General features: G+C 48.1%; 1 protein-coding gene across 1 annotated transcript in view; it reads right to left on the reverse strand.

The window, feature by feature from the left end:
* The window catches only part of ADA2 (adenosine deaminase 2), a 62,804-nt gene extending 41,787 nt beyond the window's left edge, over positions 1-21,017 (reverse strand). The window contains 2 exon segments of the mRNA XM_033118102.1: positions 7,271-7,362; positions 20,778-21,017. The gene's annotated coding sequence lies outside the window, so the exon portion shown is untranslated.
* Positions 21,018-21,475: the final 458 nt, after the last annotated feature.

The raw sequence follows: 21,475 nt of genomic DNA on the forward strand, positions 1-21,475 counted from the left end.
AAAATCACAAGATAATTGTGGGTCTTGTTCTGCCACCCACCACCTACCACCAAATGTGAACTGAAAGCTCTCTCCAGTCAGCTTTCCACCCGTGGGGGTGGGTGACATAAGGGACTCCCTGTCCCGCTCTGCAGACACAGCTGACAGGGAACTTGCAAAGGGACAGGGCAAATGGGCTCAACCCACACCCCATGCCCACCGTACCTCCGGCCCCTCAGCCCTCTGGCAGCGTTCAGTTCAGTTGCTGTACATGATGCCCTCGTTGGTTTAGGAGACTACTGATTGCACAGGGCATCAGCTGACAGGATGTGGGAAGGGAGGGAAGGAGGAAAAAGGGGAGGAGCCTATAGATTTAGACAAACTGAACCTGAGAGAGGACAGAGAGCCCAGGGTACTGAGAACCAGAACAGATTGTCTGGCCTGACACATGTTTCTCTCTGTCATGCAAGATGTCATGCGGGGGTCTCAGTTCCCGCTCCCCACATAAGAACGCAGGACATGGTGAGGCCAAAAAGGAACACCCACGGAGCCACAGAGAGGGGAGTCACACCACTATATTCTCGCTGGCGGCTGGGTTGGAGATACAGGAAGCAGGAGCCACACTGTCCGCAACCCGCCGTGCTAACTGCACTCCACGCTTGCCAGCCACCATCTTCTTGCTAGCCCCCATTTTTTTGCTAGCCTAGCCACTACAGTTATATTAGTGGACCAGGGCTCACTGGTTACAGCTGACGGCCAACTAGCCGCAGCTGATGTCCACCCGATCACAGTTGACGGCCATTTACTCCCTGAGCCGGCCCCTTTCCCCGTGAGGCCGCGAGCCTGGAAACTGCTCTCCTGGTTCTGTGCCCACACTCTCTCCCCATAATTTCTAGGCTCGGGGTCCAGATTGGCCTGGGAGTGCAGCGGACCTCCCCACCTCTCCTCAACACCACACAAGCCTTCTGAAAGGCCCCTCTGTTTTCACCCCCAGTTCACGGTGCATGCATCGCTTGTAGCTCGTAGCTTGGCGGGAATGCTGCCACCTGCTTCTTCGGGTATGCTGAGGGCTCCCGAGTGGGGCCTCACTCTCCCTTATGTACATGAATGCACAGGGCAGTGACCCGGCCCTAGTGATGGCCAAAGTACCTTCATTTCAGGTGATATGTTGGGAATATCTTTAAAATCTGTGAGAACCAAGTAAATTAGAATTTATTTTTACTGGGAGAGAAGGTGAATGTCCCAGGGCCCTTTAGTAGCATTTGTTGGGGTGGAGTGGAGATCAGTAGGGCAAAACCAAACAAATGGAGGTGGAGAGGGCAAGCTGTCCAGAGCCCGGGAACCCTAGAGGAGCAGGCCCCACATAGGCCACTGCTAGAGCCCGACAGAAACATTAACTGCATGGGAGGCAGCTGTAAGGACACGGCATCCCCGTTTAACTTTCCCTGTGTCTCTGGTGTGTGACTTCCAAAGGACACTAGCAGTTGATCAAAAGCATTGATTCAGCTTGAATATAACTTGAACAGGAACAGAAGGATGCTAATCAATCTTCCTTGAGTTCCTAAGGAAAAGCCTAAATCTGAGCTTCCCAAGAAACACTAGTTTGCTGTCTCTCCCTCAGTACATGCACACAGCTCCTACCGTGTTTCCCCGAAAATAAGACCTAACCGGAAAATAGGCCCCAGCATGATTTTTCAGGAGGACATCCCCTGAACATAAGCCCTAATACGTCTTTTGGAGCAAAAATTAATATAAGACCCGGTCTTATTTTCAGAGAAACACGGTAGGAGCCTGGGAAATTCCAAATCTAAATCTTTGTGCTGAAAACGTGGGTTGAGAATTCCTGAGCCCTGAGAGCCTCCTTCCATGGCCCCCTGGGGCGTCAGCATGGTACCTCAGTCACCTCAGTCAAGGGCAGTGGACTTGAGTTCAAGTTGTCTCCCAGGAAGGAAAAGGAGACCCATAGTCCAGGTACTAAATGGGTAGTGTGTTTTGTAGCAAGAACTCCTAGTAATAAATATGTTATCACTTGAGAACTTATATTACGCCAGATGCTTTACATATTATTTCATTTACTCTTCTAGGTATTATTATTATCATACCCATTGCAGAGATGAGGAAACGGAGTCTAGAGAAGGTGACTAGCCCAGAGAGTTAACAAGCCCAAGGTCACTGGGGAAGGGGGAACTGAACTCAGGTGACTCCACTGCCCACCTGCTAGGCTTTCCTCCCTCATAAACTGATGTTATCAATTCTCAGCTACCATCCTGGTTGGTGCCTTGACAAAAACCAAAACCAGGATTGGAAAGGTTTTAGGAATAATATTCTGGTCCATCGGCAGCAAACCTACAGCCCACAAGCCAATTTTTTAATACTTTATTGAGGCATATATTACATATCATATAATTCATCCATTTCAAGAGTACAATTCAATGATTTTTTAATAAATTTACCAAGTTAAGTTGTGCAACCATTAGCTTACGTATGTTTTAGAACATTTTCATTACCCCAATAATGCTCATTTTACCAGCAGGTCAAATCTGACCCACAATATTGTGTTTGGTCCACATATCTAAAATTTTTGTAAAAAAAAGTTCTAGCTTTTAAAAATGAGACAATTTCACATAAACATTTTAAATTTTAACTTCTCTTGAAAAATCAGAAGACTGGGCAAAATTAGACCCTCCTTCATACAAAGCAAAACTAGTAGCTGTCCCTTTCAGTCAAATATGTACTCTCTAGTTCCTCATGAAATCAGTGAGGGGCCCAAGAGGGGTCCCCAGAACCACGGTCCCAAATGTTTGCCCTGCCGCCCCAGACACCTGGTTCCAGGGCTCTTGGCAGATGGCAGAGCCGTTGTGGGCGCTTTGTTGTTATAAAGCTAATTCTTGGTCCTCACCAAAAAAGAGCTGTTCTTTTCATTTGTGCAGCCTTCTCTGAAAACAAAGCCACGTGCCTTATTTTGGAGCGTCATAATTAGGGTTCCTGATGTGGCAAAGGAAAGCTCAGGGTTGGCTTCTTGCTTTCTTTTTGGAATCCACCTCTCCCTACACATAAAGGTGGAATCTCTCAAACTTTGCTTTTGGCTTACCTTTGCTAGACTCAATGCAGACACATTTCTCAGAGGGCTTGTGACAGAGTCGATCAGAGGATGACTTTCGTTAGTTACTAAAGTAGACATTGCTGGTTGTCCACCCATTTCCTCCTTTGTTCCTTATTATTTTGTTCAGAGTGACAGTATTTTCAGGGAAGGTGGACCCAGCCCTAGGGAGTAAATTATAATTGGTCTGACCCATGCTGGGACCTAGGCTTCCTGGACAGTGATTGGCTTAGAGTAGGACACATAGGACCTACTCTAGTGAAATACATAAGGGGACACTGACATTAGTTGGGGGAGGCTTTTGGAGCAGATTCCCCCCTTTTGCCATCTTTGCTTATTGTCACAATGGTATGTAACACTTGGTGCTCCAGCAGCAACCACCTTGAGACCATGAGGGCAAAGCCGAGAGAATCACAGAGAAGCTGAAACAGAGCCCTGAAGGAGTCGAGCTGCCAAATCATCCGGACACCCCTTCTGGACTTCTTGTTATGCGAGATAAGATGTACCCCATTGTTCAGGCCACATCTAGTTACACATTCTATTATTTGAAACCAAAAGCATCCTGATGAGTGTAATATTCTAATCACAAATCCTGTTCCCAACACGAGGACACTTCCCTGGTTTCCATCATTTGCTCAATTCATTAACCATATTTAGGGTGGGTTTCTCATGTAATGTTGGAGTTTGTTTTAAAATCTCAAGAGGTGAGCTTTTCCTCATCTTAACTCCAGAGTTTATGTGCAAATGATATGCTCTAAAAACTGTTCTGCAAAAGACAGCGAGGTTAACCAAAGAAACAAGCAACAAAAGCACAGACCTTGTCACAGCAGATGTATTTCCACTAGCAATCCTGGATTAAATTAACAAACAACCAAAGATGGTCACCCTTCATAACCACATACTAGTGGTCAGCTCTGAAGACCTACGAAGTGGCTTTGTTTGCTGCCAGCCTCCACCCACTGGCTTGTTTTAATTAGAGAATGAATAGTCCCTTATGTCAGGAAGGCTACAGCTGCTTCGAGCTCACCCTGCCCCAACACCTGGGGGAATAATATTCAGTCGCACTATTGTTGGGATGTAAAGGGGACAGCCTCAAGTACTGGCCACTGGCCCATCACGGTGCCCAAAGCTCTATTCACTAACATTAGCTTCTACCTACTGAGCACCCCCCACCACGTAGCAGGTGTCTCTGGTCCATTATTACTAATCCCTAAAACTACTCTGTTAAGTAGGATAATTATTAGGTAGGTGCAAAAGTAACTGTGGTTTAAAAGGTTAAAAATAATTGCAAAAACCGCAATTACTTTTGCACCAACCTAATGCAATGCCCATTTCATAGACAGGGAAAGCAAGGCTCAAGGAATTCAAGTGACTGGCCCACGACCAAAAAGCTGGCAAGTTACAGAGCTCAGTCTGACTGTTTCCAAAGTCTTTTTCCAAAGGAAAAAAGTCACTATGTTTGTAATTTACTTAAAATGATTCAGAAATATCTATCTATCTATCTATCTATCTATCTATCTATCTATCTATCTATCATCTAATCTATCTATCTATCCCTTACACCATGCTACACCACTGCCACTCAGATCCAGGACAAGAGGGTCAGAGCTGTCACCAAGCTCCTGGGAGGGGACGGAAGCTGCAGCTTACAGCAGTCTGGACAAGTGTTTTCTGCAATGGGGCTCTCACACCAGAGTCCTCAGCCTGAGGCCACCTCTTCAGCCCCAGTTGATAAAGGAAGACCCTCCGCACTGGCACACATTCTGAGATGTGTTTGTATCACCTGCCAAGGGAAGGGCCAGGCTCCTCCCAGTCCACCTTCTGCCTCCTTCTTGCCTGTTGTCTGCCCTGGGAAAAGCCTCCTGATGACAGCCTCCATTATTAAGCTAGAACCAAGGGCAATGCTGGAATGTGCGCTTGCTAACAAATTGTAATCAGAATTTCAGCAAGCCTTTTAGATGACTTTCAGTGTAGAGGAAATATACGGATAAAGGAACAAGTAAAGGAATTATTTCACAATGGGGAAATAATTAGATAAATTCACAATATGGAATATTATACATGAGAACTGATCTATCTCTTCAAGAGTCGAAGACACCACAAAAGGAGAAGCAATTTCTCTAGATTAAAATAGATTTGAGAGAAATAAAGACAAAATGTAATGCATGAGCCTTGATTGGGTCCTGGTTTCAATAAACCAGCTTCAAAAGACATTTGGGGGCAAATGGGGAAACTTGAATATGGCCTTGTTATTAGATTAAATTAGATTATTGTTCATTTTGTCAGGTGTGATAATGATATTATGATTATATAGAACAATATCCTTACTTTCTGGAGATGTATTTGAAGGAGAAAAGTCACAATGTTTGTAATTTACTTTAAAATGATTCAGAAATATCTATCTATCATCTATCTATCTATCTATCATCTAATCTATCTATCTATATGATGATAGATAGATTGATATTATAGATAGACAGAGCAAATATGGCAAAATGTTAACTACAGTTGACTCTAGGTGGTAGGTATATGAATATTCCTTTTACTACTCTTTCTGTTTTTCTCTGTTTCAAAAATAATGAAAATGAAAAAAAATTATAACAAGTTTACAAATTCAATGAAGCTGACTGACTATAAGAGGGAGACTTGAAGTTAGGGCCTCTGCTGGTGACGTCTTGCCCACCTGGTCCCCTCTCTCGGTGTTCTGCCCCACCTGTTGGGCCCCCTGCTGTTTTAGCCTGGACTCTGAGGCTCCAGTGAACTTCGAGTCTGCTGCACCCCCTAGAACCAGACCAGGAAGCACTGGTTCTAGGGGTGGACAACAAGGCAGCTTCCTCGCTGGCATCTTGGAGATAAACGTCTCTGCCATAAGGGCAGCCGCTGGGAGAGACAGACCCTGCACAGAGACTCAAGAACCCTGCTGGGCATCTCTCCCAGTGTGAAGAGGAACAGGGTGACTGACACAGTAAGGTACAAGTGCGTGAAGTCAACATGTACCCCTTACACTTACATACTGTTATGTGTCAGTTATATCTCAATAAAGCTGCAAAAAAGAAATAACAGTAAAATAATCAGCAGCAAGGCTGGGCCCTGTAGTTAGAACCATTTCCCAGAGTAGAAAGTTATCCCTGGCCTTAAAAATAGAAATGAGGTTGATGTTCCGCAAGTCAGTGAACAGATTTAGCACAATTTCCATAAAATACTAGCAAACAATTTTATCAAACTTGACAAAATTATTCATAACTCAGATGGAAAAAGTGGGAGAAACATAGAGATGTGAAGAATATTTTTAGAGATTGTACGCTCCTTGAGGAGAAAACCCATACCTGGCTCGTCTATCTCCTCACCAAAACCCCCATCACTAGGATAGGGTCTTACACACAATAGGTATTCAAAGTGTTTTTTAATCCAGTTGAAATGAGCAAATAACAAAGCCAACTCCAGCTGCCCGTGCTGACCAGACAGCCCTGTATGGACATCCCCTTGAGGCACAAGTTCAGCAGGGCTGACCCATCACCAGCAGCACAGAGAATCGAGGAACACAAAAGCCGGATCCCAAGAAATTCAGCAACCAGATTCATCACAGCTGGATTTCCTCATACGGAGGCAGAGAAGGCCACCAAAGTGGGGACTACAGGTTCCGGGCCTTTGGACATTTGAATCAGAGACGCTGAGGTAAATATCACCTACAACTGACATTTGTAGGATCAGCCACTCCTGGAAATTCATCTAGAATGCCAGCCCTGCCCTTGGAGTTCACAGAGACAGGCTCAAAAATTGGTTCCACCAAAAACTCTTGAGCATAAACTATTGATCTCTGAGCATAAATTTCCTCTTTGGAAATGGAGATTTTGACAGTATCTCTTCCAGAGAGGACTCCAGTAAGATGCTATATGTAACACATCTGCCAAAGTGCATGGTCCACACAGCAGGCACTCAGTAAACAATACCTGGGGTCACTGTTAGGACTGCAAGTGCAGTTAGCAGAGCACTTCTAAGTGCAACCTGCCAGAATAAACTCCTCGTGGCCGCTTTCTTAAATATAAGGAAGACGTCCCACTATCGCCTTTCAAATACATTTATTAGTCAGCTTGATGATTGCCTTTCCCAAGTCCTTTAAAGTTGCAGGGAGAAACGGGAGATGTGTGACAGAATTACCCCTGATGGTTTCATGTGTACATTTTGGCTTACCAACAGGTCAGTCAGCTCTGTAAGGGTCAGGATACGTCATGTATGTTTTCTGTATTCCTCTGGGTCCAGCAATGTCAGTCACAAAGTAAGTGCTAAAAAACAAACAAACAAACTCTTGGTAAATTGAATGGCATCCACCTGAAGGCAAAGAACCCTGACTTCCATAAAGTAGAGCTCAGGAAGCTTGTCTGGAGGGAGGTGTGGTGCAAGAGATCTGGTGGAAGGGCCATTGATTCTGCAGAAATCTGCACAGGAAATGCTCAAGAAGATGGTATCCTGGCTCTTCTGCCCTTTAGGACTCTTGACCTGTAAGAGGGAAACTTCCAGAGCTTCCTCATAATGAAAGTTTTAGGTGGGGCCACAGCTGGAGCATCTGGGTTCAGGAAAACAGCCTGTGTTACCAACCACCGGCAAGGGGTAATTTTATGGGGCTACCTGGTCTCTGGAGAAGGAAATGGGTTATAGACAAAGAAAGTAGCATTCTAAAAGCAAGAAAATCTGGAAAGTAGAAAAGGACCCTGAGATCAGAGCCCCTAACCCTGCAATTTACATGGGAAGGCCCAGAGAGGGGAGGTGTCTGGCCAGGACCACCTGACTTGTGAGTAGCCAAGCAGGTAGGTACTAACTTGACACGAAGCCTCGGACACCATATTCCCAGCTCTTCCCACTCCAGCCAGACTCTCCCAGGAGACAGTCCTGTACTGCCAGTCTTACTAGTCCTCCTTCCCCAAATCTCCCAGTCACTGCTCCACAGCCTTCCCCATCTCTCCAGCCCTGCAGTCCGAGGGCCACTGTACCCAGACAGCAGCGGGCTGGGATCTGTGCTCTTCCTGAATTGTTTCAGCTGCTTAAAGCAGCCGGTGGCCACCGATTACATGGGAGAGGAGGCAAAAGGCATCTGTGTTTCTTACACTGTCACCAACTGCCAGGCCCAGTGCCAGGGACATAGACCCTTTGTGAACCACAGGGGAGACAGAAAAAGTCCTCTGGCATCAGACTGGCCTGGGGAAGGGGAGAGGGAATTATCTGTAGAAATCCCAGCACAAGTTCTTATTTAAACAAACAAACAAACAACAAGAAAATGATAAGGTGGATAAAGAGCCAAGGCCGGGGGGAAATAAGCAAAATTTTGAAATTGCACTGTAATTAAAGCCTAACTATTATCCAGATTCTCATGTGCTGAGAGGGGAGGTGTTTATTAACCTGGTCAAAAGACATCAGACAAATTAAGTAGCCACCCAGCCTTGTCTCTAAACAATTTAGCATGCAAATGAGACATACACACTGGGAACCCAAATGAGGCTGCGCTGAAAATGAAGGGAGGCACTGGGGAGAAGAGAACTGGGGTGGGGCAGCCATCCAGTTTCCACCAGAGACAGTTTTCACTGGTTTGGTCTGGGCTAATACTAGGAGCTAGCTAGTGTGGCCCCCAAGGACAGAGCCCGCTCACAGATGGGAGTACACCAGACCGGCGATATTTGTGTGAGTCGCTGCCAGTAGTAACCCAGTGGGGCTGCTTACCCAGTAGTAACCGCTCAGGAAGGCTGGGAGGGAGGGCATTGCCAAGGTGTTTGCATAGCAGAAACTAGCATATGGGGCCCAAAGAAACCCTTCTGAGTGGGTACGGGTGAGGTTATGCCCCCATGAGTCACTCTCTGGCGGTGTTGCTTTGGTTTCAGAACCTGTGGCTAAGGCAGAAGGACCAAGAGGGCCCCTGGCCGGTTGCTTTCTCTCCTCCCAGCTGCTTCTGTCTCTCTCAGCTCCTGGACACAAAACAGCTGAGCAGATAAACAAGTCACCACCTGCTCCCTCCTCCCCCCTGACACCGCCGTCCCCAAGTCCCACCCCTTCTTCTTGCCCTCTCTCCCTCCACTCCTCCCTGAAGCCAAACTTCCCAGCTGCAGCTGCTGCAGCTTGCTCTCTCCCCTCCTGTGCCTGCCTCCCCAGCAACCCCAGCACCCCCCACTTCAGCCCCCCTCCACCCCCTGCTCCCACCAATAGCAAATGAGGAACATGTGTACAGAGCCCTGGGCTCTCCCTCCTCCCAGAGCCATTTCAAACAAATCAGTTGTGCTTTCTGAAAGTAATTCGTGGAGCTCTGGGGTCCCCAAGGAAAAAGAGTTTATGGCATCCGCAGCCCTGGAGCCAGTGAGTGTCTGGCCCTTTGGCCCAGAGCCCCTGCACAGGAAAGCTGGAAGGAAGGGGTTAATGTGAGCAGAAGCCAGGAGGGGCCCAGCTCCATTTCAGAGGAGAGAGGCAGATCCCTGGGATGAGGGCAGCAGGAAGCAGATCAGAGGCCAGGAGGCCAAGGCCCAGTTTAAACCCTGAATAAAGGCCACCTTTCTAGTAGTAGCGTGCTCGGGCGCTCTCTCTCTCTCTCTCTCTCTCTCTCTCTCTCTCTCTCTCTCTCTCTCTCACACACACACACACACACACACACACACACACATGGCTCTTGCTCTTATTAACAGACTCTGGGTTTGATAGTCAGAAGCTGAGCTGGTGCTGTTTAATAAGTCCCCAGTGCCAATGACAGGCATTCCTGGGGGCCTTAGTGGGGGAGACTGGAGAGGAGCCCTAGTACCTCCCCCCGGGGAGAGGGTGTGTGCAGCAAGCTGGGTGATGGAGATCCCCCGGAGGTTTCCTTGGCAATTTAGAGTTTAAATTTGGGTTACTGTTGGCTCACCTGAGTTCTGAGCATCTTAAGACACTATAACTAGGAAGACAGTATACCAGCCTGTCTTTACCTCCAAGCTTCCATATTTCCTCAGAGCTCTATTGTTTCAAAAACAAGGCAGGGAATGGATTTGGAAAACAAACCTGCCTTCCATTTACCGTTTCCAATTTGTCTGCATAGCTCACTATTTTGTGGAAAGTAGCAGGACCACTGGACTAGATAGCTCAGAGCTGGGTTTGAAACAATGGTTGTGTGACCCTTGACAAGTTACATAACCTCTCTGAGCCTTGGTTTTCTCATTGGTAAAATGGAAATACTACCTACTTCACAATTGTAACTAACTACTCTATGTTTTTCAGGTGAAGTCAAGTGACAAGGAAAGTAGATGTAACGTACATAAAACACCAAGCATTCCACTGGGGCCTGTTTGGTGCTCAATAAAATAGTTTCCTTTTTTTTTTTTTTTTTGTATTCTATGTGAGACAAAATGGAAACACCAAATGGCCAATGGATAAAGGAAGTGGCAGGAGCAAAGGGTTCCAAAACCAGTGATTGTGAGGGAGCACTTGTAGGTCCAGTAGATAGGGGAGGAAGAACCAGGTGAAAAGTTCTCTGAGAGGAAGTCAGAGGACAGTCTTCTACTTGTAGGGTTTCTCATCCTCAGTGTCATCATTTTGGGCCAAGTAATTCTTTGTTGTGGGGGCCTGTGCATTGTAGGATTTTCAGCAGCCTCCCTGGCATCTACCCACTAGATGCCGGTAGCACCCGTCCCCCGAGTTATGGGAATCAGAAAGTCTCTAGCCACTGCCAAATGACACCTGAGGGTCAAATCACCCCTGCTTGAGAACCACTGCTGGGAGCTGGGAGCATAAGCCTCCCGTTAGGAGTCTGGACCCAGGCTGTGCTCATAGCAGGGGGTCAGTCAGTAAAGGACAGAAGGAAGGCTCTTCACCAATACCTTCTTTTAAGAAAGAAAACCAACCAAAAAAAAAAATAAAGTAAAAAAGAAAAACCTTTCTTTTCAGTGAAAGAGACTGTTCCCAGCCCCGCGAGAAGGCAGATGTGGGAGGGGAGAGGGAGAGACAGCACCTCCCAGGACCCCCCAGGAGTGCTGCCTCTGAGGAAATTTCCCACTTCTGGACTTTAGTCTCACCTTGTTTCTAGAGTTGAGGTGAATTTTTGAATCAACTGGGAAAATGATTCAGGGTGACAGGAGTCAGATCTGTTCCTGTCCTTATTCTGTAACTGAACTAATGAGCTACATGCCCTTACACAAGCCATCTCATCTCTCTGCAATGGTCTTTGTTGAGTGTGGGAGCGGAGTTGCTGAGTTCTAAGGTCCCTTCCAGCTATAAGTCCTAAGGCCTGTGAACACCACAAATGTGGTTAAACCAACTGGGTAATTAGGGCATTGTAAAGTTCCATTTTACTGCACTGCAAACCAGCAGTATAATTCTCCACATATCTTTGTTAAGAACTATCATTGCCAAAAAATATTTCACAAGTTCCTATTTGTCATGCAGAGACTCTGGTCCTGCTCCCTGCACAAGAATTCCGGATATGGTGAGGCCAAAAAGGAACACCAACAGAGCCATGGATATGGGGTTCATACCACTATATTCTTGCTGGCAGCTGGGTTAGAGACACAGGAAGCAGGAGCCACATTATCTGCAATCCGCCGTCCGCTTCTCTGCCAACCAACCAACCCCCTAGCGTAGCCACGGCAGTTCTATTAGTGGCTAATGGCTAACCGGTAACAGAGGATGGCCACTCAGCCACAGCAGATGGCCATCTGATTATAGCTGATGGCCATCTAATAACTGAGCCAGCACCTTTCCACGTGAGGCCGAGAGCCTGGAAACTGCTCTCTGGGACTCTGTCCCCACACTGTTATATGGAAAGTACTGAACTAGCCACTGTCGGGGATAGAAAGAAGCGTTTTCTCCTTTCCTTCAAGGGCTCACAATCTAGTTAAAGAGAAAAATAATTCCAATCAAAGGCCACAAATGAAAAATGCCTCATTCTCCAGTAGCTCTGATGTCAGTCAGGTTGAGTTTGACAGCTGCTTCCACTAGTATTAGCTCTCTGGCAAGTCACTTAATCTCAGTTTCTTCATCTGTAAAATGGGCGTAATAATAGCACCTAGGCCACATGGTAATTGTAAGAGTTAAATGAAATAGTACATGTAAGGCAGTTACCTTGGTGCTTGGTGACAGTTAGCACCATAAATTAGTGACGGTTTCTGCCTGGGACTACCTCTCCAGTGGGACCGAAAGCCTGAAAGCCCAACCTATTCTCCACAGAGGACTCCCAAGGCTGAAAGGTGAGACTCCCCTTTACTCTCTTGCTCCCTATCTCCTCTACTTTCGCCTTTTATCTGATCTTCTGGGGAAGAATGCTTCTGGGGAAGCATTTCCAGTGACTCGCCAGGATATCAGTTGGTAAGTGGATCAGTGGATACGCCTGGGAATGCCCATGGGGCGCCGGGAATTCCACGGGCCGGGTCCACGACCCACGACCTTACTAATGCAGGGGACGCCTTCATAGGTAGTTGTCAGTCAGTTCTCTCCTTCGCTCCCTCTCAGGTAAACAGTAAAGCACCGGTTAAGTTTGAAACCCAGAGTTAGAGGAACCCTTTGGAGACTCAGGGGAGGAAGGCAAAGAAAGAAAAGAAAGCTTTCAAAAAGTCCCAAACTGAATTATACCAGAGATCCAAATCTCAAAATAGAAGATTTAGTGCCACCATTATCATCGCCGTCTCATCAATTAGTTGCAAAAAAATAAAAAAATCGTTACCAGCATACTTTGATTGGCTATTCTGCACCAGGGACTCTGCTATGCCCTGGGAACACAGAGATGAGGGAAGGGCTCCTGGTCTGGAGAAGCTCACCAGATGGTGGGGAAACAAGAACGCAGCACAGTGCCCTCGGAGGGCTGTGGCAGAGCACAGCGGGAGGGGCACGGACACAGGCAAGGCTCAGGGCCCGGATCCCCGCCAGGTAACCTGTGTGCTGGGTCTTGCAGCATGGCCAGTGGTCTTTCGCCCAGGTTAGAGGTAGAGCGTTCCTGATGAGGGAACGCACATTTAAAGGAGCTGTGCCACCTGTGCTTCTGTAGCTGGGAGTGTGTGTGGGATGAGAAGTGGTGAGAAGCAAGCCTGGACGTTAGTTCCCCAAAGAAGGAACCTGCACAAAAAATGCTTCCTTTTTATCAGCCACACTGTTTCCCTTTTTGACACAACCACCGGGGCAGATCAGACATGATTTTTAGGCTCAGATGTTATAGTGTTCACCTGAATCTAGGTTTTCTGATGTAATGATTCTCTTGTCTCAGCTTCCTCTACAGGCTGGACCTCAACCATTAAGCTGGTCTTTGGTTTTAGGGTATGGTGCCAATAATTATAAACTGCCTTGGATGCTTATGGTATGAAATGGTATGAAAACAAACAAACAAACAAACAAATGATACAATGTGAGAGCGCAGTGAAACCCTGCAGGGGGACCTCCACCAGGGGGTGATGATCTGACCTGCTCACAGCATATTCGGTGTGCCTAGGCCAGCAACTGGCACCCTGTAGGAGCTCAATAAATGGCTGCTGGCTCAGAGAGCCGGGTAGGTGATGTTTCACCTGGAAGAAGCCTTCTCCACAGGGTCCACCAGGGCTGACCCACGGGGCCATTCACTGGGCCTATCACACATTTGGGTTCCACACTGGATGGACCTCTCTGTATGCTGTCCTTTAATGGTTTGGGCTAGAAGCCCTGCTGTTCCAGCCAGATGGCACACTATACCTCAAGGACAGATGCTTTGCTGTACATGTCTGTGTCTCGCAGAACTGCACCTAGCACATAGCTGGTCACAAAGCAGCCTCCCTCCCCTAGCTTTAGCCTAATAGGTACCCACAACTCTTTGTAGTTGAACACAGATGAACAACCCTGACTCTTTCAAGTCAGGTTGGAGTCATTCCCTCTCTGACCTTACATTTGACCATAGAGAGTGGTGTTGCTTTTGTTCATCCAGTTAGCCAGTGGATATTTGATGAATGAACAAAGGAAAGAAATACTTCTTATTGGCCTTTGACACATTTTTCTCAACAGCATTATTTGACCCCTTCACACAAAAGGTGGGGAAGGGTAGGAGGAGCTCCCAGCCTCCTACAGAAGCGACAGCAACTCCTAAAAAGCAGAGGTGGGGGGCAGACAGTCCTCTGAAAACCACTGCTGCACTCCACACTGGGAGAAGTGTGTCTCGGCTCTCACCAATGGCGTCAGGCCAAGGACAGGTGGGTGACACACAGAGGGCTCGAATTCCACTATGCTCAGTGCTTCCTGCTGGCCCCTGGTCCTCAATGGCTTCCCACACACCCTCCTTCTTTCTTTTTCTTTCTCTCTCTCAGCCTTTCTTAGTAAAAGGACTCCCTGGACAAGAGTATCAGATTTCAGCTGTCTGTGTCCTGGGAAATTACAAGATCCTTTCCCCTTTCTCTTTTTAACCAGGATTACATACGTATTCAGGGCGAGTTGGCTCCTTGGGCCTGCCCAGCTGCTGCAGGGCTGGAGCACACCGGAGGCTTCCCTGCTAGACAGACGTTTGGCAAAGTCAACGAGTAGAAGCTCCCGGCCGGTCCGGCCAGGGTCTCCCACTTCTGAACCCCAGGATCCCTCCCCCAGGAATTCTGAGAGCACTGGGCATCCTTGCAGAGGTGGAGCAGCTCAGGCTGCACTCCCTGGTCAGGCTTCTGGCCACCAAGTCTCCTTCTACTCTGTGGACAACTATAGCAAGAGGGAAAAACGGGAAATACCGGCTTATTTGTGATCTGACTAGTGTTTAGAAAGACAAACATTTCTCAATACCGGTATGTATCAAATCATCATGTTCTACACCTTAAACTTATATGATGTCATGTCAATTACATCTCAATAAAACTGGGGGGAAAAGAGAAACAAGAGGCCAAGAGAGTCCATGAGATTATGAGAACAATGAGGGGAGAAAAAAGAAGGCAGGGATCCCCATAAATTTCCTTTGGCCCTGGGCTCTAGGCACCAAGGGTGCAATGGAGGAACTGGGCTCTCAGGACATGGCCAAATAGGCCTTAGTGAGGAAATTAGAAATGATCCAAAATATTGATTGTAGGGGTATGGGAGACTGAGCCCTTCCTTCACCAGCAATGTTCACTCGACATAGTTCTGCTCTACAGGACAATTCGGGCAGATTATTCCTCAGTGTAAAAGTGCAAATGGTTTCCCTAATTTGAAAGGCCTGGGAACCGTGGCGCAGTGTTGGCCTTTACCCACCATGCATGCGCAGTGGAGCTTGCGGGCTCGTCACACTGGATGCTAGGATCTCCAAAGCCCTCGTTTTACCAGTGGGAATGTGATGGATGACAGGTCATGTGATGTTCTAAGTTCACTCGGGGGCTGCGTGATGGAACTGGCGCCAGAACCCAGGCCCAACCAGCGCTTCTCCCAACATGCCACAGGTGTGCCCTGGGCAATTAACAAGTGAGTGCAAGGTGATTAAACAGACACACAAAACAGACACAGGTGCAATAGCGAAGGTGACTAGGTGTGTTGGTTGGGGTGGGTTTTGAGTTCTTGCGGCAGAGGTTGGGGTGGTAACTGTCAACTTTTGGCCCTTGAGTGTCTCTGAAGGGCAGGCCTGGTGTCAGCCTTCCCCTTCCCCACAGGATTCCTGCCTGGACGCTCCCCCAGCCCATTCCTGGCTGCTGGGGTGCCTGGTATTTTCCAGGACACGATTTTTAGCACCTTAAGAGAGGCCCAAAGAGGAGTCAGGATGTGTGTAGCTCAGACTGCCTTCCTCTGAGCTGGATGGGGTCTTAGGAAACTGCCTATAGTAATAGTCCTATCGTTCAGGCGAAACATGAAACCCCAGCCCTGGGAGCCCTGGGAGTCAAACATGCTCACCAAGGACACCCAGCCTGGGGAGAAGCCAAGGGCATTAGCCTGGGTGGCTCCAGACTGTTCTGCGGCTTGGATCAGCCCTTCCCCCAGACCCACAGCACCACGCACCACTCGCCTCTCAGGAACCCCAGCCAGGCCCTCTGAGGACGCGGTATTCCCTGTGCTTACCTTGGGGTTCACTCTGCTGTGGAAACAGAATGCAACTTCCCAGGGTTCTGAGAAATAACTTTCCAAAGAGTGTCACCAGCTGCAGACGCCCCTGTCATAAACTGTCCTGCTCTAAGCCGCCTAGGGCATTTATCCCCACCCTCTTAGCTACTCATTACCCAGCTTAATTAGGCCAGGAAATGCTCTAGCAGAGGACACTCTCAGCAGGAGGCCAGGCTGGAGGAGAGATTCTCAGCAGCTCCACTTCCTGAGCTGGGGGCTGGGGAAGCCTGGAGAAGGACTGCCAGAGATGGCAGGGCTGTGTCCTCCAGCAAACAGCTGCTGGGAAAGAGGCCGAGATGCGCACATTTGCTCCCCAGGCCCTCCAGGGAGCTGAGGGTTGCACTTGTTTACGGAACAGCACCGGATCTGATAGCTTGGAAGTGCCTGTCCACCCCTCTCTCACCCTCCCCTCTCAATTAAGCACCTTCACCACCCTGCCCCCACACTCTCCTAGGGCAGAGACTGCACCCTCAGTAACCACTTACAGTATTTCAGCCCAGTCCTCGACATAATCACCGCCAAAGACAGTCTCCCATTCTCAGCTAGCCCCTGACCTTCACCTTGAACTGCTTTGGTCATACGTGTGGCCATCTAGAACTCCCCAAAAAGAGTGTGCCAAGATTCTTCTGAGGTTGAATGGGTTTGCTGCCCTAAAGCTGTGTGTGCTTCACCCATTTTTGGAGATTTCTGCTGCATGGTGGTGAAGGGGTGTAGCATTGTCTAGGGGTTAATAGCAGAGTCTCAAGTCCATCTCTGCTGTTGATTACTTCTGTGACCTTGGATAAGCTATTTCATCTTTCTGAGCCTCAGTTTCCTTAATTGCAAAAATAGCCATACTAATATCCATCTCTTGGGAGGTTGAGATGAACTATGTACATCCTTATACCAGAAGCAGGCGAACATTCAGGAAGAAGCAGCTGACATCACCAATGTCAGGATATAGGTTAGGGGGCTTTGCCTCTGAGCCAGTGAGGAAGTCTGCAGTTACTGACTTCCCCTAACCCCACGCTTTCTTTGAGGAAACCTCGAGAAGAGGGAAAATAATATTAATGAGCTCCCACTATCTATTGGAGCATTCATGCTTACAGTAATTCAATTAATCATTAAATTATCTGTTGAGGCTTCAGGATACAAATGAGTAAACTGAGACTGGAGAGGGTGGATAATAGCTAGTAAATTGCAGAGCAGATCATACAATTGGGCTGTAGGCAGATTCCTGGGTCTGGAAATGTCAGAACACCACCAGCCTGGAATGAGGAGGTGACTGAATCTTAGCCTCCATGGTGTGGTTCGCCTCCTCCAACAGGGGATTGCAAAATGTCAGAATGTCATCTAGAAGTGACTGTCTGGCGTGGCAATCTCTCCTCCTTGTGGGACACACATTCGCTGACCTTTAAGTTCCGGAATTACTTGGTTCAATAGTCCCTGGTTTATGGTTTTATGCCTTGCTGCGTCCATTGTATCAGTGTTTTCTGAGAAAATGTACATTTCTTGAGAAGTGAACTTATTTTCCTCACCTGAAGGAAGACAAGTGATTCTTGGTTCTCAAATATCCAATAGTGTTGTGATACGGAAGTTTCGTCAGTAACTGAAAAGTGCTCTCCCATTCCACCAAGAAAAAATAAAAATGTTCCACAGCAGGGTGGTGGTGGTGGTGTGTGTGTGAGGAGGATGGGGGCCCCTTTAATTCAGTCCACACAGGGCATAGTCCACTCACCCAGACCCCTCCCTAGAGAAGCCCCGGGGCCTGGTTCTCCCAGGTACCCAAGGGAACCTGCCTTTCCTCTTCGTCAATCCTAGGAGCTGTACCACGGCCTCCCCAAAATCCTGCCCACTAGTTTCAGAGGCCATTGGTCGTGGTGCACTTGGACTTAACTTGGCTGGTAAGGTGGTTCTCATTTGAAATCCATAAAATCAAAGAAGTTTCTGGCTGAGCAGCCAGAGGCACAAAAATCTTGGCAGCCTAACCCTCGAGGGTTCCCGGCTGTGTCACTCTCTCTACTTGTGGCTTGAGATAAACGAATTTAGGGGTAAAAACAAATCATCGACTGTCCAGGATGCTAGAAAGGCTGTCAGGCAGAACTTCTGCGTGGCTCCAGGGAACAAATTGAGTGAAGTTACATAGAGACAATGCAGGCTTAACATACAGAAGTCCCCAACCTCAGGAATTGTCAGTGCATCACCCTGTCTGGCCAAGGAAGCGAGGCAATGCAGGTGAGGCTATAGGTGAAGGGCGGCCTGTGCCCAGAGTGAGGTGCAAGCTTCCACCAGGCTTATCTTTACAAGGATGCTGTGAAGTAGACCTGAAAAGGCTGAGGGTAGAAGGAGGGAGCCCCTGACACAGCACCAGGAGCCCAGTTCTGACACATAGGAATTTCTCAGCAACATTTGGGGCACCTTTAAGGCCATGTACCATTCAGTCTGTACCCACCTCTCCTTCCCTCCCACCCACTGGCTGACTCCTACACAGGAGCACGAGTGGGAGATGCAGCCTCCACCCTGCGCAGCTTGGAGCAACATCTGCTGCTGCCATTGTTTCTAGTTATTTTGGTGGTGGGATGGACCTAGGGGGAGTTCAGCAAAATCTCACCCCCAAAGAGCAGTTTGAAATACCCTCCTCCAAGGTAAATGGGAATAGCTGGAAACTCCCCTTGGCTTCTGAGTGGGGTTTTCAGGATATCATTCCAATAGGGCGGGGGCTGCTGCTGGGGGCTGGGGAGGAGGGAGTAGGGGTGACATTCAACCTCGTGGGCACCACCGCTTATTTGTTCTCTGGCTCCCCTGAGCCTGGCAGGACACATGGCTGATGGATGCAGTCACCTGCGTTCCTCCATCCCCTCTGGGTGCGCCCCTGTGCCACTTCTACCACCAGGCTTGCAGCAAAGCACCCTGAGTCTTGGGCGTGGGCTGACATTTGTCTCACCAAACATCTAAATGCCAGGCCATGGGGACTGAATCACACATACTACTGGGGCCACCAGGGCTGTGGGTTTAAGCATTCACCTGTTGATCTGCTTAAGAAATGCCCCCAGCACCTTCCTGACAGCCCCGCTACTGAACACCAAGTTTCAAATGCCAGTTTGGGATAGAAGAACTCACAGGAAGACTCGATGAGCTTCATCATGTAATCATTCCGGAGATGCTAGTGTTGGGGATGTGGTGGTAAGCAATTAGGACAGGCGGGCCCCTGCCCAGGCGGGGCGTGCAGCCTGGGGCGCGTGAAGGCTGCATTGAAGGCAGTGAGCCCGGATGCAGCTATAATGATGCACGTGGGGATCAATAAGAGGGAGTAGCAGCAGGATCAGAGGACGCGAGATTGGAGCCGGTCAGGGAAGGCAGCTCTGAGGAAATGGCATTGAGGCTGAGATAAGCAGACATTAGGCAGGACTGGCTCTGTCTGTGTACAGGTGGCTTTCAGAGCTAACGTTCTAAGACAATATGAGGCAACCTGTTCCAGAATTCAAGCAGGCTCTAACTCAGAGTTCTAGGTCTGGTCTTCCTAATGGTCCATTGAGTGGCCTGACCAGCAGCCCTCAATTTCCCCGTGGACCACGCTATCGGCCTGACTCAGAGGGGTAAGAGGAGCTGTGTTAAAAATGTTTCCAGATCCACAGACAAGACCTAACATGTTGTTATTATGAATTACAACATGTCATTTCTAGTTTCTATCCACTCCGCGAAAAGAAGCGCCTTCTCAGAACGATCGCAGGTGCCCTCCCGGCTCAGCAGTCACTTCTTACTCCCACAGACACTTCCGGACTCCTTCATTCCCTTCTCATGGAGGAGCTTGCAAATCTAGAGTGACTCCTGTTTCTGCTGTTTCTCCTTCATGTCATCTTTGTCAGAACTTTTGGTGACTTTTTCTTTTTTTAACAAGTAAACAAACAATAAAAATATTAGGAACAAATCAAGACACCTCCTCTCCTCCTCTCCTGTCATTCCCTTTGCCCCACCCCAGTCCATCATCACTGTCTACAATCTGAAGCGCATGTCCCCTGTGTCGCCCTTCTCAGACACACATGCACAGCCACTGGCCTCATACCTCACTCTGATTTACCTTCCAGCATACATGCTAACCTCTCTTGTTTTCAGCTGCTTCACAGTGTGACTTAGTCTGGTATCATAATTTGTTTCATTGTTGCCTTACTGATGGATATTTGGGTACAGCCTCCACCCCCCACACACACCTTTTTTTCCCCTGCTATTACACATTCAGTGACTTCTTTACAAGGTGGATTAGATTTCAGACATAAATACTTTTTAGAAAATCTTTAACAGAGCAAGATGAGGAATCCAACACTGATAATACTGTTTTTGTTTTTCTTTGATTTAAGACCCATCTTTGGAATCATGGCCCATTTGTACCTGGGCGGGGCAACGTCATACTGCAATGACCTTAGCCTCCAAGCCCAGCGCCCCTCCCAAGTCCCCGTCCATGATTGTCCTGGTCCTGGTGCACTGTGGTGATGAGTCATTGCCCTCTGAAAAGCCTGCCTCTGTCTCGGTGGACCAGGCTCGCCACTTCTGGCTTGCATGTTCCTCCCTCCCACAGTGCGGGGGAAGTGCCTGCCACCCCCATCCCCCAGTTCTCTGTTTTCTCAGGAGCCCTCTGAACAAAGAGCTGGCTTAGTACTCAGGTCACCGCTTACCTCCACCCCGCCAGCCCCCGCGCCCCTGGCAGGCTGCCCTCTGTGACTACCTGCTTCTGCTGCAGCTTCCTCTGTCTGCCCGACCCTATTTGTGCACATGCGTGTCTTCATTGTCTTCTCTGAACCTCAACTTCTGAGGGAGCTTCCAGTGCTTCCTCCCTCCAGGGCTCTTCACTCTGCTGACTTGCTTTTCCTCACCATCTCAGGGCCTTTTGTTTCCCTGGCAATTCCTCCCTCTGGGTTTCGCCCCCTCTCTCTCCCCTGGTGGTTTCTCAAGTCCTGAAGCAGCCAGTCGTCCTAGTGATCCCTTTTCCAAACACTGTTCTCTGTAACCAGGTTGTGTAACACGAGATGAAGGAGAAGGTTGGCAATTATCTAATGAGTACACACAATGCAGACAGCCAATTAAAATACTCTTGACACAATGAGGCCCCTTCACTTTGTTTAATGCTGAGCTCCAAAGAGGTCTGCTCTTCACAAAATCTGTCACACCATCCAGAGAATTGGGGCGACAACAGTGAGTGAGAATTTCAGCAACTACTCTATCTGGTTGCCATCTTGCAAAATAAAAGATATTTAAATATACCTGCAAACAAACAAAACACACAAAAACACGACTTTCTTATTGGTGAATAATTGTGCACTGAAATCCATTCTCAAAATAGAATCACTGTGGGAAGTGCTGTTTGCATGGGAACTTCAACCCCAGCATTTTATTCATAGATTTATTCTTTTGCAAAATACAGAA

Source organism: Rhinolophus ferrumequinum, chromosome 10, assembly GCF_004115265.2.
Source record: "Rhinolophus ferrumequinum isolate MPI-CBG mRhiFer1 chromosome 10, mRhiFer1_v1.p, whole genome shotgun sequence".
Lineage (NCBI taxonomy): Eukaryota > Metazoa > Chordata > Mammalia > Chiroptera > Rhinolophidae > Rhinolophus > Rhinolophus ferrumequinum.